General features: G+C 36.4%; 1 pseudogene; it reads left to right on the forward strand.

The window, feature by feature from the left end:
- The first annotated feature begins 1,068 nt into the window (after positions 1-1,068).
- LOC122117231 lies at positions 1,069-2,355 on the forward strand (annotated as a pseudogene).
- Positions 2,356-11,316: the final 8,961 nt, after the last annotated feature.

The following is an 11,316-nucleotide window of genomic DNA, read 5'->3' on the forward strand; positions in this document are numbered from 1 at the left end:
AATATTTAATGGCCTCAACTAAATGATCAATCACTATCATTGCAGGTTTTAAAAATTAATTTGCTTTTCTACTCTGAGTATAAAAAACTATTTACTTTGAGTATTTTTTAAATCATTTACACAGCCCATCAAGAGTATACCCTCTATGCAAAACTGTTATATACATATATATAAAATATTTAAGAATAAAAGGAAAAAAGTCTTAAGTAATAGTTAACTTATTTCATTTACATTACAGATTTGAAATAATTATTCAATTCACCAGGTATTTACTGATATTTAATCATGCATCTTGTATAATAACTTTGTGTCAAATACCTACCTGCAAAAGTGACTTGGTTTCCTATTCCAATAACATATCTTCTGGAGTCTTCAGTATTCCCTGTGTGTGTCAAAAATATGAATTTGAATAGGACGATGAGAATGAACTTGATGTGCATCATAGTAATAGCATAGTTCAGCATTTATAAATATTCATGATTAATACAGATTATATATTATGAAGATTGTTGTTGCTATCATTTGGAGAAACCAATGGGTATCTAATCTGGTCATTCCTCAAGAATTTTAACAGAATCTTGTGTTACCATTTTCAAAAAGCAGGGTCATGTGATAGATCTCAAACTGGCCTTAAACTCACAATCCTTCTACCTTAGCCATGCAAATACTGAGCTCACATGTATTGTGAAACTTGATATAACACAACTTCTTAAAGAAGATTTTAAAGATACTAGATTTTTTTGACATGACACAATCATTTCAAATTTCAGTTTCTCAAATCATGTGCCAATTCATGTGAAAATGATCTTTTACTTTCATGTATCTAAGTATGAATGTTCATTATGAAAGATGAAGCAAGTGCAAAACATAAATATAAACACATTTGAGGAGTCCCATCCGTGGCAGGGCCAAGTAGTTCGCTTTCGGAATCAGCCTCTGTGCGCAGCAGCGGCTCAGGGACCATTCACCCATCGCAGAGTTGCTATGAGCCCTCTGGGTCCCTGACATCGCACCGGTTTATAACCGGTTTATAACAAGAATTGAAGCTGCAAGCTGTCTCACCCAGGACCCAGGGGGCATTAGCCTCCTGAAACAAATGGTGGCCTCAGGGGCTGGGGCTGTGCGCACCTCCCTCTTCATGACACCTCTGGATGTGGTCAAGTTCCACTTGCAGTGTCAGCGCCCCCCTGTAGCCAGCGAGCTGATGCCTCCCTCCAGACTCTGGAGACTCTCCTACACCAGATCAGCCTCTTCTTTCCAATCCACCGGGGGAAGTGCCTCCTATACTTCAATGGTGTCCCAGAGCCCTTATACCTGTGCCCAAATGGTACCCACTGTTCCACCTGGTTTGGAGATTGTACCTGCTTCACTGGCACCTTGGATGCTTTTGTGAGGATTGTAAGGCATGAGGGCACATGGGCCCTATGGAGCGGCCTCTCTGCCCCGCCTGGTCATGGCTGTGCCAGCGACAGCCTTCTATTTTCATTGCCTACAACCAACTCAAGGCCTTCCTACGCAGCCAAGCCCTGATCTCTGACATCTAACGTCCCCATGGAGTCTGGCACACTGGCCCTCATGGGCACTGTGACTGTGGTCAGCTCCCTGGAACTTGTGCAGGACAAGCTGCAGGCTCAGCATGTGTCGCATACCATGAGCTAGCCACCTGCGTCCACGCTGCGGTGGCTAAAGGTGGCTCGCGCCCACCGGGGGCTGGAGCCCCACAGTCCTTCGAGAGGATCCCTTCTGAGCTCTCCACTGCTTTAATTCTGAGCTGCTGAAGAGCCGGCTGAATAGGTTCCGACCAAAGGACCAGACATCTCTGGGCATGAGCTTCATGGCTGGTGGCACCTCAGGGACAGTAGCTGGCATCTGGACTCTACCCTTTGATGTGGTAAAGACGCAGCAGCAGCAGATCGTGCTGGGAGCTGCGGAGGCTGTAAGCGTGAAGCCCCCGGAGTGTGGATTCCACCTGGCAGCTGCTGAGGAGAGCCCAAGCTGAGTAGAGCACCCAGGGCCTCTTTGCAGGTTTCCTCCCGCGTATCATCAAGGCTGCACCCTCATGTGCCATCAGAAGCAGCACTTACGAGTTCCGCAAAAGGTTCTTCCAGAGGCTCAACCAGGAGCAGCCTCTGGGCCACTGAAGGAGGCACCGAGATGTCCCTGCTTTTCCATAGATGGGGCAGAAGACTGAGCCAAGTGCCTATGGCTCAGAACTGGAGAGGGGTACCCTGCTCCTCCTTTTTCCTTTCCTCCCAAGAGCCCCAAGTAGCTTCCCCCTGTTACCTAAGTCTTTCCTGGGCACAGTGTGTTTCCTGTGGCTCTCCTTACCAAGACTGTCACTTTTCCCTCCAAGTTAAAGACAAAATATGAAAAAAATTTGAAACAGGGAGCCGATTGGTCACACCTGTAATCCTAGCTCCTCAGGAGGCTGAGATCTGAGGATCATGGTTCAAAGGCAGTCAGGGCAGGAAAGTCCATGAGACTCTTATCTTCAACTAACAACCAGAAAGCCAGAAGTAGCGCTGTGGCTCAAGTGGTAGAGTGCTTGCCTTGAACTGAAGAGCTGAGGGACAGCGCCCAGGCCCTGAGTTCAAGCCCCATGACAAAAGAAAACAAAACAGAACAAGAAAGAAATTATTCTTCATCTTCTGTGCATTGGCTTGGAACCATACTATTTACAACACATTTTCCAGAAATAATTGTTGATGGGTTTTAAGTGATATCACATTACAGTTGTTGAGAATATGTCATTGTTAATAAATATGCTTCTTATAAAACTTAGAAGCTTCTTATAAAACTATGTCCTTGTGTGAAAACAGGTCAAAGTGGAGTAACCAGTCAAATCCAGGAAAGCTTTCTTATTATATCAAGAAAAATAACATAGAGTAATATTATAACTACAATTATGTTAATAATTGCCAAAAAATTAAAAAATCATTCTTTTCAATAATATATAGTTCTGTTAAAAGATTTCCATGCTGAAACAAAAATATTTTATGCATTAAATTCCATTAATATATAAGTAAGAGTTGTCATAAGGTAAAATGATATACTTTCTACTATCAATAATGCCATTAGTATCAATTATTTTGAATAATGAGTTAATAACAATAACTAAAGATAGATCCAAATAATGATCCAGGAAAATGAAAGACAGAGTCTAAAGATCATAACCCCAAATAAAAAATCTTCCAGACACCTTAAATCCTTTAATGTCACAGAGATGTGGTAAATGATATTAGAGTCCTAAGTCCCTTTTATGCACAGTATTGATCACCATTTGTAAGATGAGTTGATTGATTACTCAATCGATAAACTTTTTTTGCTATTTTTTCACTAGGATATAAGTTATTTAACATCATAAGTTTTTGTCTGCTTTATGTAACTGGCAGTTAGTGTCTAAAAGAGGTGATTTTTTATTTTTATTTTTGCCAGTCCTGGGGCTTAAACTCAGGGCCTGAGCACTGTCTCTGAGCTACTTTTCCTAAAGGCTAGCACTCTACCACTTGAGCCACAGTGCCACTTCTGGCTTTTTCTGTTTATGTGGTGCTGAGGAATTGAACCCAAGCCTCATGCTTGTGAGGCAAGCACATTCTACCACTGAGCCAACTTCCTAACCCTAAAAGGGTGACTTTATAAAAAGTTTAATATGAACTATTTAAAGGACAAAAACTAACTGAATGATTCAATCATTTCTTAAACTAAAATAGTATTAGTCTTAATGAGCTTGCATACCATGCAAGTTATAGATACAAATACATTTATTATATTATTTATATATGCATACACATGTGTGTATATTTTTACATATATATGTATGCAAAACATGTATATATTTGCAATGGTGTTATATGTAAAATATTAAACTATAATGTGAAAATTTTTCTTTCAGTTTGGTGACTTTATGATGTTGAACACTTTCATGAATAATTTGACATGTATTTATATTTTTACATTATTTTACACTATTTATATTATTGTTATATTTTACATTATTTTTACTTCATATTTCTGGCCTTTCATGCACTGACTTTATAATTCATACTTCTAATCAGAACATCCTGAGAACAATGAACTCCACTTCATATTATATTTATCTCAACATGCTTTCAGAAGATTCAAAGAAGTTTAATGATATAACTAATTCTGAATAACATGAATCATTTAAGTGAGAAATTGTTTGGAAATTGGCCAGTAAGAATAACTAAAATACTCAATATTCTCTCTTAATAGTGAAGCATTTGCCAGGTAATATTTGCAAACAGTGATGAATATTTTATCTATAACTAAAAACCTTATGCAACAAAATACAGTTAAATTCATGATTGCATTTTTTAAATGCAAAAGAAGCAAATCTAATGCAGTAAAAACTTATTTTAACTATACAGAAAATAAAATATGAAACTATCAAATGATCCTAAAAAATGATTTTTTTAGTGCCAGACTGGGAGCTAATACTCAGGGCCTGGGCAATGTCTTTGCTTTTTTGCTCAATGGTAGCCATGTACCACATGAGTCTAGTCCCATTTGCAGCTTTTTGGTAGTTAATTGAAAAGCCCAGATTCGCTTTCTGGTAGATTAGCTTCACACCTTGCTCCTCAAATCTCAGACTTCTGAGTAGCTAGGATTACCATCATGAGCCACCTGTGCCCAGAATTGGTTAGATATTTAAAATTAAATATTTTGAAAAAATCATCAGTTTCTCCTTCATATATTGTGTGTGTGTAGGTGTGTGTGTGTGTGTGTGTGTGTGTGTGTGTGTGTGTGTGTGTGTGTGTGTGTGTGTGCTAGTTTTGTGGCCTTAAACCCAGGGTCTCTTACTCAGATTTCGGGCTCTGCTGCTATTTTGCCACTTGAACCATGTTTCCAGCAGAACATTTTTTTTATTCATTGCAGTGAAAGTCTTGCAAACATTTCTGTCCAGTCTGGTAGTAAACCTCAATCTTCTATGACTCAGCTTCCTGAGTTGCTGAGATCACAAGTGTCAGTTACCAGAGTCCAGCTTTCCTTCCCACATTGCTTTTTTTTTTTTTTAAATAACTGTAAAGTAAAAGTGTATAACTCTATTTCTGCTTTTCTGGCCTATAAGGTTCTCAGACAAAACATGAGATTATTATCAACCGCTGACATAAACACCAGATATGCAGACAAATAGATATATTGAATCTAGTAAAAGTCATTCAAATGTAAGTCCCTTTACTTGTTCTTTTAATCCCACTGATTACTATTCCTTTCTGTTTTCACTTTCAGTGTATTGTCATATTCCACTCACTATCTATGAATTAAATTGAAGCTAATCAGTATTGTTTCTTATACATGACCAAAACTCAAATGTAAAAGTAAAGGTATTTCCCCTCTCTTATCTTTCATCATGTTCCAAGTACTTCGAATATTATAGTGCCTTCTAGGTACAATAGATTTACTGTTGCAACATATCCTTTCCAAAAAGTAGCAAAACCAAAAATGGACAAAATAGATGAAGCAAGGTTTACAGTTATTTTACAATATGGAGGACATTGCTGTGATGACTTGGACTAGGGGAGAGCTCTGTTATCACACAGCTTTCTGCTGGGAGGCATTCCTGAACCTTGCTGCACGGTTCAGAATTGATCTTAGGCAATGCGATGAGTGCTGCTAAATCCAGGAGAAAGACATTAATGTTTGAAAATGATGCACCAGAAACAAATATAAAAGCTGATAACAGGCAATTTTTCCCCAAGTCTGGAGAAATTAGTAAATAGTGGTTTAGCCCTATAATAAAAATAAACACTATAAATTGATAGTATAAAGATAATCCATTTGCTCAAGAATATTGAGAAAATTTTATGAAATGATCATTTGAATGTGTTACAGAGCCAAAAAGATCTTTCAAACATAAAAATATATAATTCAATCACCAATATATGAGATTCACAGTCAAATTGTGCACTGGAAAAAAGTAACACTCTATATAACTATACAACAAAGAGATTAAAAGGACTGAGACAAAATGATACCTCAGTGACCTGTGGGGAAATATTAAATAGCCTAGACAACCTGGAATAGGGTTATCATGAAAGTAAAGGAAATGGGAAAATAAAAAGTAAAATAAAAAATAAATATGTTTTTTCAAAATCTCCAGACAATTATAATATCCCAGATTCACACTCTCAATTCACAGAGGTCAAACACAAGGAACAGCATCTCAAAACACCAGGTATCATTAAAAGTATGTTTTCATACCTGTGATAAAGAAAACATCTTTTTTTTTTTTTTGTCAGTCATGGGACTTAAACTCTGAGCCTGGGTGCTTTCCCTGCAGTATTCAGCTCAAGGAGAGCTCTCTACCACTTGAGCTATAGAGCCACTTCCGGTTTTCTAGTGGTTTATTGGAGATAAGAGTCTCACAGACTTTTCTGCCCAGGCTGGCTTTGAACCACAATCCTCAGATCTCAGCCTCCTGAAGTAGCTAGGATTACATTATGTCATCATGACATAGAAATGAAGAGGTCAGTTTTGCTAGCAGAGTAAACCTAAGAGCACTCATGTTCAATGAAATTCTCTTAGGCTGAAAGAAGACAAGAGCAGATGAAAATCAAAATCTACACAAATAAGTGAGGCACTGTATGAATGAGAATGATTGATGTGGGTAACTTAATTCTAATTGGTAAATATCATATTGAATATTGTTCAATTATTTTGAAAAAATGTAAAATAATACTTCTTAAATATCTCCCACTAAATCTCTGTATGATTCCTCAGTATGACTGTATTTTCATGTATGTACACAAACATATATATATATATGTAAAACTTTGCTTTTTTCTGACTTTTAACCTTTTTAGGTGGTAATAAATCACCTCTTAGATCTGTCCTGTAGTTTTTAACTTATGATTTTTAATGTATCCACCAAGGTCAGCCAGCCCTGGCTATCATGAATCATATTTGTATTTGTGGTCAGCTGTTAAACCATCTCCTTGAATTAATGTCTCTTGAGCCTAAATAACTCTCCTATATTCTATTATCCATTCCTTCATATATATATATATATATATATATATACATATATATATATATATATATATATATATTCCATAGAGAAACACAGTACTGAATTTTGATTATGGATTAAAATTTTAAATTCTTAGCTTTCATCAAGTTCAAAATCTATCTGAGGAATATTTAACATCATAAATCTGCCTTTCAGATTTGTGAACGGTAAACTTTTTCAAGTTCCATGGGGAACAAAATTCTATCAGACATCCAACATTTGAAACAGCGTTGAACAATTAATTGATGCTAATAAAAAGAAGCTAGCATTTATTTGCAAATTCCACGGAGTGACTAAGTGCATGCTTACTCAGTTAAAAGTTAATTGCACTGGATATTGCAATGAGAAGGATGAATACAAGTGTTACCTTGCTCTACCACCAAGGCAGTCCAGAACAATCATGAGAAGGGTCTGGACATACAAGTTCTGGACATTACAGCTCTCAGCTCAGGATTGTTTTGGGAAAAAAATCTATGGAATTTGTATATTGGACTTGTTCTTTTTGGTTTTTGTTTTTTATTCAACAACTTAATATCATTTTTAATTCTAAATTAGCCAATGATAGAACATGGACAGTGGTTGTTTTTATAATTTAATTTTCATCAGTCTAATAAAACTATTTTCTCTAGAAAAGATAAGCAGATGTGTTACACACCCAATGGAACAGGCAGTAACCACAAAAGAAGCAAGAAGTTGAGCCCAGCTAATAGTTGGCTCCAAACTCACAGAACAAAACTCATATTCAATAAAAATTATAACTTACAAGGTTTTGCTTGAGTAACAATCATAATAAGCTCAGGGTTCTCTTTAAAATAAACATTTTGCCTGGAAAGGCATACCTACACAAAAAGTACTGTTAATCTATTAACATTCGTAGTTTAAATACCAAATTATTTTGAAAATTTGTGGAATTAATTTCTTGGCATGTACACAGTACATTATTATTATGTTTCCATACAACATAGTATGAATTGCATTTTTAAAAAACTTATAGAATTAATTTGGATATTAAAATAGTTTCATACAGGATTTTGTTACAAACATGACATCAAACTTTAATTTAGTTGGCACTATAGACTAATCAACTCAATTGTCCAGTCAGCACTTAAAAATTTGAACCATGCCTATAAATAGAACAGTAAATATTGATTTTAATTTTATAAGAAACTCTTCTTACTTACGCATTTATCCATGAAGCCTTCATCCAAAAAGGTTTTTAAATGGCTTATTAATTATAAATAAGACTAAAAGTAAGTTAGAATATTGCTGAAGGAATTTAAGTACAATATTAGAGGAGAGAGGGTACTTGGGGTTTGATATCTGCTCCTTACCTGTCACTGAACTACGTACAACCTAGTCCTGGTTTTTACTTGGTTGATTTGGTTGGTTGATTTTCTGAGACAGGATCTCAATAACTTGCCAGGGCTGTCCTTTACCCTTGATTTGCTTCTCCTGCCTCAAACTCCCAAGTAGCTAATATTATAGGTATGTACTACAATGCCACGTTTAAGTACCTATTATTATTTTTCTAATCTTTAGAAGATAATTTATTCCAAACTCACTGTAAAATGGTATAATGTTATTAGTAGTCAACTTTTTTTTAAGTAGTCAACTTTTTTTAATAGATTGTTTTCTATTTCTTAAAACAGATATTGAACTTAATGTTTATTTGTTTAGGGTTGTAGAATTTCTGGGATTGGTTAAGTGGTTTTATGTGATTTGTCCCTCCACAGAGTCAGGAAAACATATTGATTTAAGAGTGAAATGAATGTTAACTCTCCTTTATAGAATTTGTATTGAGTTACTGAGTCCTACAGACCCCAGGCAATGGTGTGTCACATAATGATGCTATTTATTAAAAGTAAAGTAATGTCTTAAAAATAAATTATAAATTAAGAACTAACATGTCTGCAAGTGAACACAAATATTTTTGAGTGATCTCTTTGGTGTGAAAACAATATCAAAACAGAAGCTACTGGAATTACTATAGCTAGATGTTTTACAAGATATTACCAATTCATAACAACAACAATCTTGTTCTGGAACACAGTCCATTAGGATGTATTTGTGCTTGTTTTCATGTAGAAAAGGGACCATTTCTGTGGTCTTCCCAGGTGCTTCTAAACACAGTGGCACCCTGAACTTTGCCTATGTTTTGTTTTCACATTATTGAAATGTTCCTGGACAATGATTTGAAGTAGATGGTTCAAAATTGCAAATAGAAAGTAGGTATTTAAAGTGCTTGTTTATCTCTTTGTAATAACTCTAGGGACTGCTTTTCTAAGTCCACATTTATCTCTGTCCCTGGAATCCTAAAAGTGCTGTGTTGGTTAGGAAAAGGCCAAGAAGAATTATCTACTGATTTATATCACCTGAACTGGTAATAAGCTGATAAATTATGATGCAAAGAGCTTAGATAAGAGAAAGCTGGGTATCTCGTCTTAGTAATGAATAATCTATAAGTTTGCATCCTTCTGAAACATGAACTGCTTACCAGGCAATACTGCCTCCAATGTTCTTGATTGCAGAGCATACCAGTCTCAGATAGATGCATCTAATGGGAAGACTTTAGATACCTTCCTCCATCAATTCTCCATGTTTCCTTAGTAGTCTAGGTAGTTTGAAAACAAAGCAAAGCAAAAAATCCCCTATGCAATGAGAAATGCATTGAACATATGATGGTATCTTCTAGTTTACCAGTTTACCAATTTCACTTACCTCTCAAAGCACACCTTCTGTGTGACTTGTCTTGGACAAATTTGACATGATTTGGACAGTAAATTATCAATTCACATACCAAAAAGGCAAAATAATTTCTGGAAATGGTTTTATCTCCTTTGAATATATCAATATTTTATAAAAAATGTATGGAGCAAAATATGGAAACTTATATTTACACAAACTGAACAGATCCAACACATCCAAATGGGTGTTATCATTTACAATTATAATGTGTGTAAGAAGAGGCTCAGAGGTTAAATAAGGGACTATGGGTTGAATTGTCTCTTGCTGTAAACTTACAACTTTGCCTAAATCATTTTCAGCTTTTCACATCCATATTGTCAGCCTCCCCTAAGCCCCGTATGCACTTCTTTTGACTTTATTTTTCTTCTGTTTGTCCTTCTCTTCTTCCCATTCTCCTTCTTCCTCTCCTCTTCTTCCTACAATCCCTCCTCATCTTTCCCCTACATATTCTCTTCTCCTTTTCTATCTGCTCTTCCATTCTCTTTTTGTCTCCTCTCCTTCTCCCCTTTTCCCTTTTCTTCTTCCTCTGCCTGTTCTCCTTCTCCTCTTCTATGCTCTTCTTTTACTTTCTTTCCCTCCTTTCTCTCTCCCTTTTCTTCCTACTTTTCCTCCTCTTCTCCCTTCCTCTCTTTTCCTACTCTGCTTCTTGCTCTGTATTTTAGTATAATGTTGGGATTTAACCCAGGGCTTTCATACCAACAATAGCAGCATAAAAGACTCTTATTAATTTGTAAAACAGTAAACATTGTCTCACAAGGAAGACTATGCATATTAAGAACCAATTATGGGCTGGGAAGGTGGCTCAGTGGTGGAGCGCTTGCCTGGCATGCCTGACGCCGTGGGTTTGATTCCTCAGCACCACATAAGCAAAAAGAAAAAAGCTGGAAGTGGCGCTGTGGCTCAAGTGGTAGAGCACTAGCCTTGAGCTGAAGAGGTGAGGGACAGCGCCCAGGCCCAGAGTTCAGGCCCCATGACTGGACCCCCCCCCCAAAAAAAAGAACCAATTAATTTTTCTTCACATGTATCTATAAGAGTTTACAATGTTTATGTCATCTAAGAAACACTGGGATGATACTTTTTCAGATGCACAATTTCTGGTATGATTATGAACAATTTGTCAATAGATTCAGTAATTATATTTTCACTTATACAGCATTGCTTGACAGTGCTATCCTTTCTATGCTAAGTGAGTTCATAATTTATTGCAGTTGTATTTTCATGAAGAAAAATAATTCAATAGAACAGAAAAATATAATGAAAAATTTATGTTCCAAATAGAAAAGCACTGGTGGACTGCTCTCAACCTGTAATCAGTGAGGGCATAAACATAGCTACCCATTTCTAGTGATCCATAGATTGTTGCCCAGGACACCGGGAGGGCTTACAATGTGACTGCAGGCAATCTTCATAACTGTAATGTATTAAACATCCATAAACGGATCTTACTTTTAAGTCCTGTTTCTCCTCCATCACACAGTAGTGAGGCAGCCATATCTTGACAAAAATTACAAGTTAAAGAGGAGATACTGGTATAACAACAG

This window comes from Dipodomys spectabilis, unplaced genomic scaffold, assembly GCF_019054845.1.
Source record: "Dipodomys spectabilis isolate Male_0828 unplaced genomic scaffold, ASM1905484v1 ptg000140l, whole genome shotgun sequence".
Taxonomy (NCBI): Eukaryota; Metazoa; Chordata; class Mammalia; order Rodentia; family Heteromyidae; genus Dipodomys; species Dipodomys spectabilis.